Source organism: Pelecanus crispus, chromosome Z (assembly GCF_030463565.1).
Source record: "Pelecanus crispus isolate bPelCri1 chromosome Z, bPelCri1.pri, whole genome shotgun sequence".
Lineage (NCBI taxonomy): Eukaryota > Metazoa > Chordata > Aves > Pelecaniformes > Pelecanidae > Pelecanus > Pelecanus crispus.
This window is the reverse complement of record NC_134676.1, coordinates 74,221,990-74,235,324: the sequence shown is the minus strand read 5'-3', so window position 1 is coordinate 74,235,324 and position 13,335 is coordinate 74,221,990.

Here is a 13,335-nt window from a genome sequence, read left to right as displayed (position 1 = left end):
CTACAACTAGTAACTGTTGGTGCTAACTGGTTAAACCAATTTGCCATGAGGTTCAATTTTCGTGTTCTGCACAATCTGTACAATTTCCCTCTGATGCCTCAGGCTTCATGTAATTCTTGTGTAGTTTTCAGGAACTTTTCCTGAGACTCATGTAATCAGTCTGCTTCTCTGTCTCTGCCCGCTTTTTGAAAAAAAAAAAAAAAAAAAAAAGTAGGAAGTAATAGTGAAAAATAATGAAGCAGATATGCAATCTTTTTTTTTCTTAGCATTGCAGGTGGATCACACAGGCTTCCTGACTAGTTCCTTTCCCTACAGGATTTACTCCACTAACACCCATCTCTTTGTCCCCTTACTCACAGTACTTTTTTACGTTGGCATACTCCAGCTCATACCCATTTATTTCCTACTTCCTTCACTTCACCTTGGTCTGGTACCACAGTTGGCCCAGTTCATTGACACAACAATCCTGTTGGTATTGCAGTAGGGTGAAGGGAGTAGATGTAATTTTGCACTATGGAAGCCTTTTGTCAGGATTTTTTTCATTTTGATTTTATAAAACAAACTGAGGCAGGATAATATAAAAAGAAGGATGGAGGAAGGATGGAAAAAAAGGTGAATGAGCAGCTGAGAAACAGTTTTCCTTCCTTAATATTAGACATCTCTATCTCTGATGTAAAGCCATGAAGTGGCAGAAATGTCTTTTAAATCTGAACAATCTGTCTGAGGATTTAGTAAACTGTGTAAGAATCAAGCAAGAGTCTGATATGCTGAGAATAAGCACTGACTGCACAGTCTCAGCAACAATAGACTCAGCAGACACTGAGGTTACTCAGTGCACAAAAAGACTATCCTTCAGAAGCACGTGTGCTACTATTGTAAAGATGTTTCAAGACAAAACTAGCCGTTTGGAACAATCTACTTTGTTAAAATAGACTTTTTTTTTTTTTTAATTAGTGTTTCTAAATTCATTCTCTAGTCTGTTTTCATTGTTCATTCAGGTTATAAACTTCTGCAGGTCCCTTAGTATGGTAATGTCTCTATAGTACTTTGTGATTTACACTGGAGAAATTTCACTCTGGTTTAGAATAATCCTTTATAAATAAATTATGGTGAAAAATTAATAATCTTGGCGAAAGGTGGAATGAGAAATTTGTGTGCTGCTGAGACTGCTTCATAAGTTTTGGTCCATTACTTGAAAACCAGTGCCACGAGTTCTGTTCTTATATTAAGATTAGGAAACACACTATTTCAGTTCTAGGACTCTGTTTTGCCTTTTTACATTATATTCTCAAAGCTTTCACAAAGCCATTTGACATTTGGTATCATTTGTCGTTGATATCACCCTTCAGTTATAGTGTAGGTGAATCATTTTTCAAAGCCTGGCTCAAAAACCTCACTTTTTTCTAAGAGATGCCCAGGGGAATTGGCTGACTCAGCACGCAATGTTCATAAGATTGCTGTATCATGTGAGAATCAATAACCTTTTGTTTTAAACAGTCTGAAGCTGAACTTTAGCAATAATTATATTTAGTTACTATACATTTAAAAATATATAGCAGCTAATTAGGATGGATTAGAGTTTGTGTTTTGCACACTGCACTGATTCCTATTCTTTTCCTTTTTACTGCTTAGAGTAACTATTTGCTGCCATGTGAATCCATTTATCTAGAAATCTAGGGATAGATAGCAATATAATGATAAGTACACTAAATGCAGAGGCAAGTGCAAAACTAAATTGCTTTGGTTTATGCAGTAGAAGCATCATGTTTCTGAGCCGCCATGAGAGTATGCACTACTCAGGCTTTCCCCATGTAACTTAAGTTTTTTATCCAGGTGTCATGCTATGGTGCAGGAAGGGCTGGCTTTAAGCACTGGCAAAGCAGGCAGGATACAAATTGCCTGCCAAGCTCATGCCAGCAGAGGTGGAGGCTGGCTGCTGGAGCAGTGCCTCCTTTCCAAACCAAAGATTCTTCTTTCTACCTGTAAAGCCTTCTTGCTTATCCCCAGCAGAAGCCCTGAGCACCAATCTCTGTCTCACTTCCATTCTTCTTCCACAAGCCTTTCCTCTTGCTGCAGAACTGCCTTTGGCTCCTTCTCACCTTCACGCCTCCTGCAAAACAAGGAAAAAGAAGAGTGGAGAGGGTTAGTGTATGAAGGGACTGGGCACAAGAGGAGGAGGCAGGGAGACCCCTGTCCCTCAACTCCTCAGCTTCCCAAAAAACTCACTGACCTTTTCCCTCTCTCAGGTAGAAGCAAGCTAAACCTCCCAGTTTCTCTATCCTGTATGAAACGTCTCCAATAGCCAAGCAACTGCTTTCTATTGCTTCTCAGATGTGATAACATCCATGCCACAAAACAGAATTTTATTGACACTGTGGACCTTGAAACCAACAAGATTTTTTTCAAGCAGTTCAGTCATCATTGGATCATGTTATCAATAATTTGTGGAGTAGATTGCTTTATGTACATTAGTTTGTGTACAGTATTTACTTTAGCTACACATTGTAAGGTGACTTTACTTGACTTTATTGTCTGTTTTCATTACGCCTTAATTCTAGATGGTTATGTTCCTTACTCTAATTTCTGAAGTTCTCTGATGGGAAGTCCCATTATATTTTGCCTTGTAAAGAATTATTTAACCTTTCCAAAGTTTAATATCTGTTGAAGTCAAAGAAGTTCAATACCTGTTGAACTCCGAGAGGTTCAGAGAAAGACAACAAGAATGATCAAAGGCATTAAATACTTTCCAAAAGAGGGACAAGTGGGTAAGCCAGGACCCTGGTCTGGAGAAGGAACAGTTGAGCAGGATAACACAGAAGTCTACAAAGACCTTGGAGAACTTGGATGGGCATCTCTTTTCTTGTATGGGAGCAGAGGGAAACAAATGAAACCAGGTTCAGAAGAAGTGAAAAGTAATGATTCCTCATGCAGTGGGCTACTGATTTGTAGAAGGTTTTGATCCGGATGTAGTGGACTCCAGGTGTTTGTGTTTTACTTAGCTCAAGGTGAGCAAAGGAAAAAGAAAATCCATTGTTGGCTATTAAATACAGAGAAACCAGAGCAAGTAATACCACCAAGAATTTATCATATTTGCTTGCCCTGTTTTTCTTCTGCATATGGCATGGGGAGGAAGCCATAATTTCAGTTATGAGGATAAGTTACTAATATTTGAGCCGGTCAGGACATCTTTATGTTTTTGTGACAAGTGATGATATTAGGTAAGTGACAATAGCTACCTAGCATTTTCAGCTCTTTCGGTTTTCTAATTCCAGCAAAATTGGTACATTTAACTAAAATCCATTTCAAAAGATCTTTAGTTCAGCTGTTGAGGACAATGAAATTCTCCAGCCAACAACTGCAACAGATATTAAACAGGTACTATGATAGAAAAGAATGTAGAATTTAATAATCTTGGCTAGTAACTTAGCTGTTTACAGTTGCATGAATACAGAGAAAGATTAGGTAGTATTTCTCAGTTGTAGCTTGTGTTTAGAGTATAGCCAAATGTTCAAGAGACAATCAGTATTATTTGTTGGCATACAGGAATAAGTAGGAAATACCTCGCTCTTCATTAAACATTCTGATTATTTATTTCAGATTTCATTGCAAGCTTGAAGACAAGGCAAGACTAATACTAGCCAACTGTTGTGGATAAATCCTGTGTAGAATTAAGTCAAACACTTCTGTGCAAAATTATTTTCAGTAAAAGAATAAAACATTTGTCATTATTCATTCAAGAAACTCATTAGCAATTAAATTGTGTTGCTGAGCATGAGCTAATTAGAAGAAAAATCTGCAGGGGAAACAATTACAAAACTGTCTATGAAGCTCTTTTTAAAATTATAATGTGAAAGAGTCCATGTGTAAATTATTATCAATATATTTATGATTTGTTAGGTCCTGGAAGATTCATATGTCCTTACTTATGGTAGTTTGGAAGGTTTTCATACCCTTAATCCTACTACATTAACATCATGTAAAGACTTAAATATGCAACTTTATTGCAATGCAAACAGAAGTGTGGATTTACTTGTGGTTCATAAAGTTCCATAAAGTTTGACGTTTTCCAGACTCATGACCCAAATTAATATTGTTGACAAAAAGTAACTTGCTTGCCTTTAAAGCAGCAGCAATTGAAATTCTTGGAAGGGGATATGAGAACCGCTCATTCTCTAAAAGACAGTGATTTTTTTTTGTAACAATCTGCAGTATTAAGTAAGTATTTAATTAAGTTAAACACCCAGCAGAGACGTGAGAACAAGACAAGAACATCCCATCTGGAGACCAGGACTAACTGAAAGAATTCAGATCTTCCCTTTGCTTTTAAGGGAAGATCATTGGATCAAACTCAGGAACGCTTAACTGCAGCATGATCTGCTCTGTATTAAGAAATTATGGTTTGGTTGGGGGGTTTTTTTGTAGGCATGTTAATGTTTGAGAAGTCCAAAGAATATGCTAAATGACTTGTAAATTTACTGTGAACTGCTGAAGGCCCTGATGTCAGTTCACAGAGAGGAGAGAAAGGGTAAGGAGCTGAGGGGAGGTAGAATTGCCAAGGAGATCACACATGTTCACAGAACATCTGGGAAAATTTACAGGTGAAATACTGCAAGCAAGATGTGAGAAAAATTCCCATTCTAGAGTCCTGTACAACAAGCATCCCTGCATGTGGGAACGCATGAACATGCTTTTGATCCATTACATGCAATGTTGTGCAATCTCACTGAAGAAACTGGAGGTATCTGTGGCACTTCCAAGATACAACAATCAGGGGACTGCTTGGAGATTTTGCCTGTTTCTCCATTGCATATCCCTGCCAGAAGGTTCCTCAATTACACCTGCAAGTAGACCTCCTTCCTTTCACTTGGCAGTTTATTCTTTCACACTGAAATTCAAACCAAACTGTAGTTTTTTGAAAAACACTCAGAAATTCTTGGGATTTGTTTACAACCACTTTTTTTGTATTTGCATTTTCACTTCCAGAGAAAGGAATTATTTGTGTTTGATGGATGAAATTAATTGCTATGCAAATGCTATGACAGAAAAATTAATGTGTATTTCTAACAATGCAAATGGTGAGAAAAATCAGAAAATTGTAAATACAGTTACAGAAAGAGAAAAGTAAGAAAAGAAAAAACATGTTTTGAGTGTACCTGCCTGTAGACTTCTTTAGCTTTCTACCTAAGACTTTCAAGGCATTTCTCAACTGTGGAAAGCAGTTGTGATACAAAATTTCCATGAGCCCTGCCTCTTGAATTAGGTTCCAGTACCAGTGTGTGGAGCTGGAGATGCAGCACTTGGGCATGGTATACTTCAGGAATACACAAAACAAGGGGTCCACTTACCCTGTATATGAGAAGCTCAGAACTTTAATTCTAGATCTTGGAGAGTGGCATGCTCCTACATGACCAGAAAGTTTTGCTTTTCCTGCTGTGGTGAGGCAGGATACACTTCATTATAAAGGCAGGGCTCAGCAGTGGCAGGATGACTACAAGTTCCACCTTATGTAGAATTTTGGCTGCTTCACTGGAACAAGGGGAATCCATCAGCAGATCTGCTTCAGAGAGCATAGCTCATGCTGTAAGTCTGTAATACACCAGATTTGAAAGTGAAACCACCTTAGACCAGTTCTGTCTTCTTGTCCTGTGTATTTTGATGCCAAACAGCAGTTTACATTTAAGTAGCCCTTGTTAAAATAAAACTTCTTCATGTATTTCATAAAAGAAGTTACTACAGTCAGCACTGAAATCCAGAAAGGTTCTTCTGGAATTTTTCAGTTTAGCTTTCATCTAACTGAAAAACCACAGCCACAGGACGCTCAGGATTTCTTTAAGCAACATATGATTTTTACCTCATCTGTTTAATATGGGTTAAAGTTTATTATAGCATGATATTTGTAAAACATTTCTGTAGTTTGTTTACTGGCACAGGGAAGGGAGATCAGATAAGGTGATAACATTTGTTTGCACTAGTAGCATTAGATCCATATATGGATTGTGGCAACTATAGTGATTGTGATGTTGGTCATCACTTATCTGAGTTTCACCTGTTATAAAGAAACGAACAGAGACAGTATGTTGTAGCCATCAGTAACGACAAAAATAATCACCATAAGGATTACTGTAGTTCATCCAGAAGAAGTTGCAAATTACTTATAGTGGACTGTCAGAAGTAAAGTATTATGCAATCAGAAGAGAACTTAACTGCAGGACATGACCACAATTCTAGAAAATAATTTTGTTGGTATGAAATATTGAAATACAGGCTTTTATAGCACTTTGTAGATTGCATGCCACAAGAAAGATTGCCTGAACACAAACCTAATGGTTCATTTCTTGTTTTAAATGTGTTATATTAAATAACACTTAGGCTCTTTTTCCAAGCCACTTTCTCTCCCAAACTCTTGTTAGTTCAAGACCTCCTCTCATCACATATGCTATTAACTCTACACTATTTTTAAGCCAGAAGATTTCAGTCATACCGCATTTTTGGGACAATCTCTTTCAGGAAATGTTTGCCTTATGGCCTACATATCACCATTTATTTTATAGAAAGATGCTTTTAGCAGTAACAGTCAGGAAACAGACAACCGCTAACTTCAAGCAGAAAACCAACACAACTTTATGAATATATGTAGAATATATTTTTGGTTAATTTGGGTAGTTCTGGATGGAAAATTGCTTTTTACTTGCTAAAATATGTTTTACTAATGAAAACATTTAAAGTTGAAAAAAGAGAAAAATACTCCTTTGTCGTTAAATTAAACCAAGTACTGTATCCAGCATTTGAAATCTATTTTGGATAGAGATTGATGGAATTAGGAATATTTTTAAAATTAAGACCATATGGAGGCCTATGGATAGGGAAGGCTGTTTGCTGGAAATGCTTGTGCCTCTGGAAAACATTCAGTTTTGGACTTGGAGGACTCAGAGGACATGACGCAGCTTTTGGACTTAAAGGATTGCTTCTCTGCACAATTTTTAGGATTTTTCTTTACTGTTTGTTTCTGCTAATATGACAGCCTGTTTTGATTCCCATAAATGCAAGACTGGAAATGCACCTTCAGACTCCAGCAGGAAGCTTGTTCCAAATTCAAAATGCCTGTTTTGAACAGTGAGCACTAGGCTCATCTGACAGGCACTGAGGACCCATGTGAGGCACGCTTCTTGTTTGAGCATGAACTTCTGCTTTCACCTTGAGCAACTTACTTAATATTGACATATTTTTATCTTAAGTAGCTTAAGATGCTGATTGCTGTTGTCTGATATCCAAGTTGATCTTGAACATGTGATATTACAAATCTTCCCATATTGTTGCAAAAAACATGACAAATGGAATGGAAACATTCAGGTAATTGGACACAAAAGAAGGCATTGAATATTGAGAGCTAGGCATCTGAGGCACTCATTTGCTGCCTCAGATCTTTAAATTACCTTATGTATCTGACCTTAACTGACCATGGTAGCAGTGAAAAAATGTGAACTGCAGTGCAGCTCTTGCTTTGAAAAGATTCATTCCCAAATTGAAATGCAGCAAACTCTAGGACTGCTGCCTGGACAAATGTCAAAGTCATACAGCAAATCAAAGTAATTCTGGAGCACTTTTTTAAAAGGTCATAAAATGCTTGTAAAGGAAAATGTTTTCTCTGGAAAGGAAAATGTGATCAAAGGTATTACCTATTACTGCCCATGCCTGTACTCTATGCATGGAGATTTTTAAATTAAAATAAGAAATAATCGCAACATCTCCGTTTTCATACAGTGATAACTGTGTGGGCAAATGTTGCCTTTTTGACAAATATTTCAGTCGTCTTGTTTTTATTTTGCATTACTTTATCTTTTCAGTTGGTGTCCTTCCACTATTTTGGGATACAAATCCTGCAAATAAATAAATAAAAGATAGACTCTATCATGCACAGAAGACAAATGTTTAATAAATTGTTTTAAAATTACCAAGATAGAAAAAAAGGAAAATATATTTTCTTGGAAGAAATTGTGAGAAAAGAGCAAGAGAATGGGAGAAAAAAAGTGACTGGAAAACAAACTCAGTAAGAGACCTCTACAAATACTTTCAGAAAAAAATGCTGTTTTCTTTTTTTTCAGTGTTATGATTTTGAAGACAATTTTGCATCTGTGTTCTGGGGAACAAAATGAGGTATCTTTATATGGAATTAGTCTCATGGTTCTAATAATCCTTAAAAAGGAAATGTGAATATTGTTTTGATGGCTCTGTTCCACCTTCTCTGAAGGTTGGTACATCAGCTGGAGGAAAGTGTAGATGTTCTCTTTGAATCTACTTTTGTTCCTGGAGGGAAAAGAGCACTACATCTATTGGATGGGTGTAATTCAGCAACACTGATGTAATCCCAGTCTATGTCTCTGAAGAAAATCTGCTTTTGCAACTATATTATAGCTGTCTTCAGTTTTTCCTAGATAATACAGGTGCCTGTATACTGAAAGCAAGCGAGGAAAGCATTTCAAAGCAAGTTCCATCTGCATTTTACATTATTGGCCTAATTTAGCTCTGGTTAGCTGGGGAAAAATTATTGTGGGTTTGGGTTTTTTTATCAGCTCAGCAAGGAGGACTCTTATGTTGACATGAATTTCTTTACACAGCAATGGAGAGAAGACCTTTTCTCCTAAAAGAGGCCTCAGAGAAAATAAAACTCACATTTTCCTGTGATGAGCTCTGCAGTGCCTAAACTAGCTTGCACCTTCTGGCTCTCAAATCTCTTGGCAGCTCCTGGACTGGACACTCAGTGAAATGCCATACTTCAGACAATTGTAATGACAAAAGCCCAAAAGTCAAAAGGGAATCAGATGTGGCTGCAAAGCCTGTCAGTGCATGGCGGCAGGCAGGCTGCTAGGGTCCTGCAGGGGTGCAGTGTGCAAGCAGTGTGCATGCAGTGCAGCCACCTGAACCCCTGGGTGCACTGCGTCTACACAGCACCGCAGTCTGCCCTGCTGAGCTCCAGAGAAGGGTAGATTTATGTGTCTAAATGAGAGGCCTTTCATTTTGCAAGCTAGTGCACAACATCCCCTTCTGCTGAGAGCAAATGTAGGGAGTCAGCAAGCACTGAATTAATTACAGAAAAGCTTCGGCTCTTATTTTAGAGAGACAAAGCTCTGTCACTGCTTTGATGCACTTCTTCCCCTGCACTTCAGTGCCACAAGTTCACATCCCAGCTGGGAACTTCGTCTCTTGGTGAGACTATTTTCTGGAACTTGTGTTCTTGGTGTTATAAGCAATTATTACAAAGGGGGAAATCAGGAAGGTAAAAACTATAAAGCGAAGCACCATGTAGTGCCTGTTCACTGATTCATAACTAAGGATAGGAATTAAATAGTAGGTTGGTTTAGACTCTGCCTTTCCCAGCAGCTTGCCTCTAAGGCAGCTGTTGTGGTGTCTTGTGGGATGAATTAAAGGGGGGAGGAAATGTGACAATAAAAATAATAACAACAGAAAATGTCATGGCTGGTTTGTCTTTTAAGGAAATGTCACTTCTTTCTCTCGGGTTGCATATATTTTTCAATTACATTTATGTTAAAAACATCTAAGTTTTATACATCCGAGTAACCACAGGTTTTAAATTTAGTACTTTAAACACAAAAATGGACAATGGAAAAATACATGTCATATGTATAAACCTAATAAACTTCATTTATTCCTACTTTTTACTCTTCATAAGATGCTAAGGCTCTGATGCTTCTGAATATCAGCCCTGAGTCTGAACACTGGCAGGATTGAAACTGCAGATGCTTTCTTTTTGTGCATGGTGGATTATTGCAGTGGGAAGAGATTCTGAGGGAGAAATATATATGTATATCTATATATATCTATCTGTCTTGTAAATGTTCTGTTTTGTTTTAATAGAGGGCCTTGCAAAAAAAGGGCCAAATCCACTGTTGGTCAGGGAGGGAGTGGTCTGTGTAGTTCAATGCTGCGTGTGTTATAGGCAAAAGTACTTTTAGACATTTATGATTAAAAAATAATAGTTAATTTTTACGCAGCCACACATTTAGAATATTTTTGTTTGAAAATTCAAATGTAGGGTCTGCAAGGTCTCTCTAGTGTAAACTGAAAAACATGAGCTAACCAGTTCATGTGGACAGAAAGCATGATGTTTCCTGATGGAACAGACGGTGTTTCCTGTGCATCCTTAGAAAACTATAGAAAACTGTCAGAGAGCTACAGATCAGGCTATTCTGTGTCTGTCAAAATATTCTGTTCTTGTTTTCAATGGTCAGACCAGGCCGAGAAAAAATAAAGCAACAAAAAGAAAGAGCATCACTCACTCCAATTAGGAACTATTTAGCTACAGCCCTCTTATCTGTTCAACAACCTGACGCTATGGGGTCTCTTCCCACTGGCACATGGACTTACACAGGTAGCACCTGTAGTGCCAATAGCCGTGATACAGGTTAATCCTCAAAGTGTTGATGGGAGACCAGACCACAGACTCCAAAGTGTTACTCTTTGCAATGAAGGAGTTAAGGCAGCTCCACTGAGTTCAGAAATGAATCAAAGAAACAGCTGTTGGAAAGATAACACACTTTTAGTAGCTCCAAGGATAACATTGATTACAAAAAACAGTCATGAGAAAATCCTCAAGTGTCAAATCAAGCAATTTTTGAAGGTATCTAAAAGACAAGCCAGCTGTTTGTGCTCTGACCCTGACTACTGTTTTCATTCATTCTTGTGCTTAATTTAAGAGCTTGATGACCTCTAAAGGTCCCTTCCAACCCAAAGCATTCTATGATTCTGTGATTCTATGATTTTGACTTAAAAAAAGTTAGTGACAATCAGACATCATCACTAAAATTTGTTTAGATATTTTGATCTCATTCCAATGCAATTTCTTGCTGGTAGGTGTGAGCTCTCTAGAGTTGATAAATTTGCAGAAAAGGATTTTGTGCAAAATTAGGTTTTATTCTTAGAATCCTACCTCTGCAGTTTGCATCCACATATAGTTGTTTATTTATTCCTACAAAGACAAATGTGCAAATACAACCCATCAGCACCTAGTAGGGTTTAAACAACACTGGACATATAAAAACAAAATAACAATTTGTGTTTCCATTTAAGATTTTTAAATCAATCTATTTTTTCAAATATTTGGATTTATTCAGAATGTTACAGATCTGTAAATACTCTTCCATTTCCCTAATTCTGTGTGAAGACGAGTAGTCAGGTTAAGTTTAGCAGCACCACCCAGCATTTCCAGAGTTATTTGTGTGCATTATGCCTAAAGCATACTGGTGGGAGCAATGCACTGAGTGACCCATTAAGCATCATCCAGTGGGGAAAAGGAAGGTGGTAGTACAGAAACTCAGAGATGTGAAATTCCAATCCTATTCCCCAAGTATTCATGTATCTGCAAAAAAATATAGCATTTATACCGTTTTACCTAAGAATTTTTCTAACTACTTTACCAGCAAATGAAAGAAACTGAAGCTTCTTTTTCTTTCTTTCTTTTTCTTTTCTTTCTTTTTTTTTTTTTTTTTAAATGAGCTTTTAGTCAGGATTTATTTTATTTCTTACAATACAAAACCAATTTGGATGCAAGTAGGACAATAATTGCATTAGATTTCTTTATGTCTACTAATTAGCTGATGAATGATGCACATATCAAGCTATTGCTTGATTTCCTTTTCCTTCCTCTCCATTTTATACTCTGTCTGCAAAAGCCAAATCACATAAGTAAGTGACATGTACTTGTTGCAAGCTCCAGTGAGTATATCTTGATGCAAGGTGAAACTGTACCTCTTTAGTAAACAGCATAATAGAATATTTCAGTGAAGAGTAATGCAAACATATTTCTCTTTTAGCTGAACAGGAAGAAAACTGAGTATTTATGTCACAGACAAGTTGTGAGTGCTAATTAGGAACTGGTAAAAAGGAAAAAGTAGGAATAAGAAAGTCTTTGGCATAGCAAGTTGAACCCTGCACTATTGTTGTATGACCTTTTTTTGTACACTGTTAAAGTTTTTCCCCTTTCCCACTGTTCCTTCTCCTGTACAGCTTCACACCCTCTCCTCAAAAACAGTCACATTCTGGGACAGATTTTGCAGAGCCTTATAATACCTGAAAGTGAGAAAGCTTTTAATTCTGTCCCTGGTTTACCATAACCATTCTGTCTATATCTGTGAATAAACCAACACTGTTGTTTAGTGTATTCTGTTGCTCTCCATTTCAGGTGTTCATTGACAGTGATCCCTTCTCTTATTTGATATTTCTAGGCTAAATGAATGACACTCTTTATGCCCTTTTTCTAGGCAGGTGTCTCTCCTGGTTGTCTGTGTAGTCCTTCTACGCTGCGTTCCTTTTTCCTTTGGAGACAGGTAACCAAAAGAGAAGTTTAACATGTTTTGTACTGTGGCACCTACTCCTTCTTAAACCTTCCTGAAAACAACTGATACAATACAGAAATAAATTTGCTTATTTGTAGCTGCTCTTCACTAACAGCTCACATTCAGCCTGTGCCTGATGAAAATATTTTCTTTCATTTCTAGAGTCACTTTCAAGTCTTGAGCACCCAGTTCATTGCTTATTCCCAGCCCACTCAGAAAGAAAAGAAATCTTTGTATCCATCCCAAGTCTCCATTCCAAGTCTCTGCGTTTCATCTTGTTTCTGCATCTTCAGTCCTCCAGACCACCTTTCTTTCCATGCTGCACCATGATCCTTCCTTATACTTACAGTGCCTCCCAGATTTGCTGTTCAGCTTTGTGTGCCTGTGCATTTTGTGCAAAAATAATTAATGAAATTGTTATTGATGAAAATAAGATTACTCCCACAGCAAACCACTAAAGAACTTTACTAGTGACCTGGCTCAAGTCCAGCTGATCCATTTACAGCTCAAGCCATTGCCATGTTTCATTTCATCGTTTTCTTTTGTTACTGTCTGTTCTTCTACCAACAGAAGCAACTGTTTTTATGGGACACTGTATCAAAAAGTCCAGCCAGATAGGAGCCACCCTGTTTTCCTTTTCTAGAAGGTTATTAAGAAAGATATTAACCTACTTATTCTGGTAAACTGTTTGAAATATTTCCCCCAGTTCTATCTGAATCATCTCCCATTCTTTCAAATTTGACGTAATCTCTGTTATAACATTAAGATTCAATTAGAAGATTTGTCTTTGTTCCTTTTTTTTCTGTTTTCTTACATAGAGATACTATGTTTGCAATGTTCTAGACATAGTGTGCAGTCCTTAGCTTGAGTATTTATTCAGGAACCTTAATTATCAAGCCAAATGCTTAAATACAGAAAAGTCAATGATACAATGTATTTAAAAGATCAGGCAAATGAAAACAGTAGTTTTCATGACAAGGAAGAG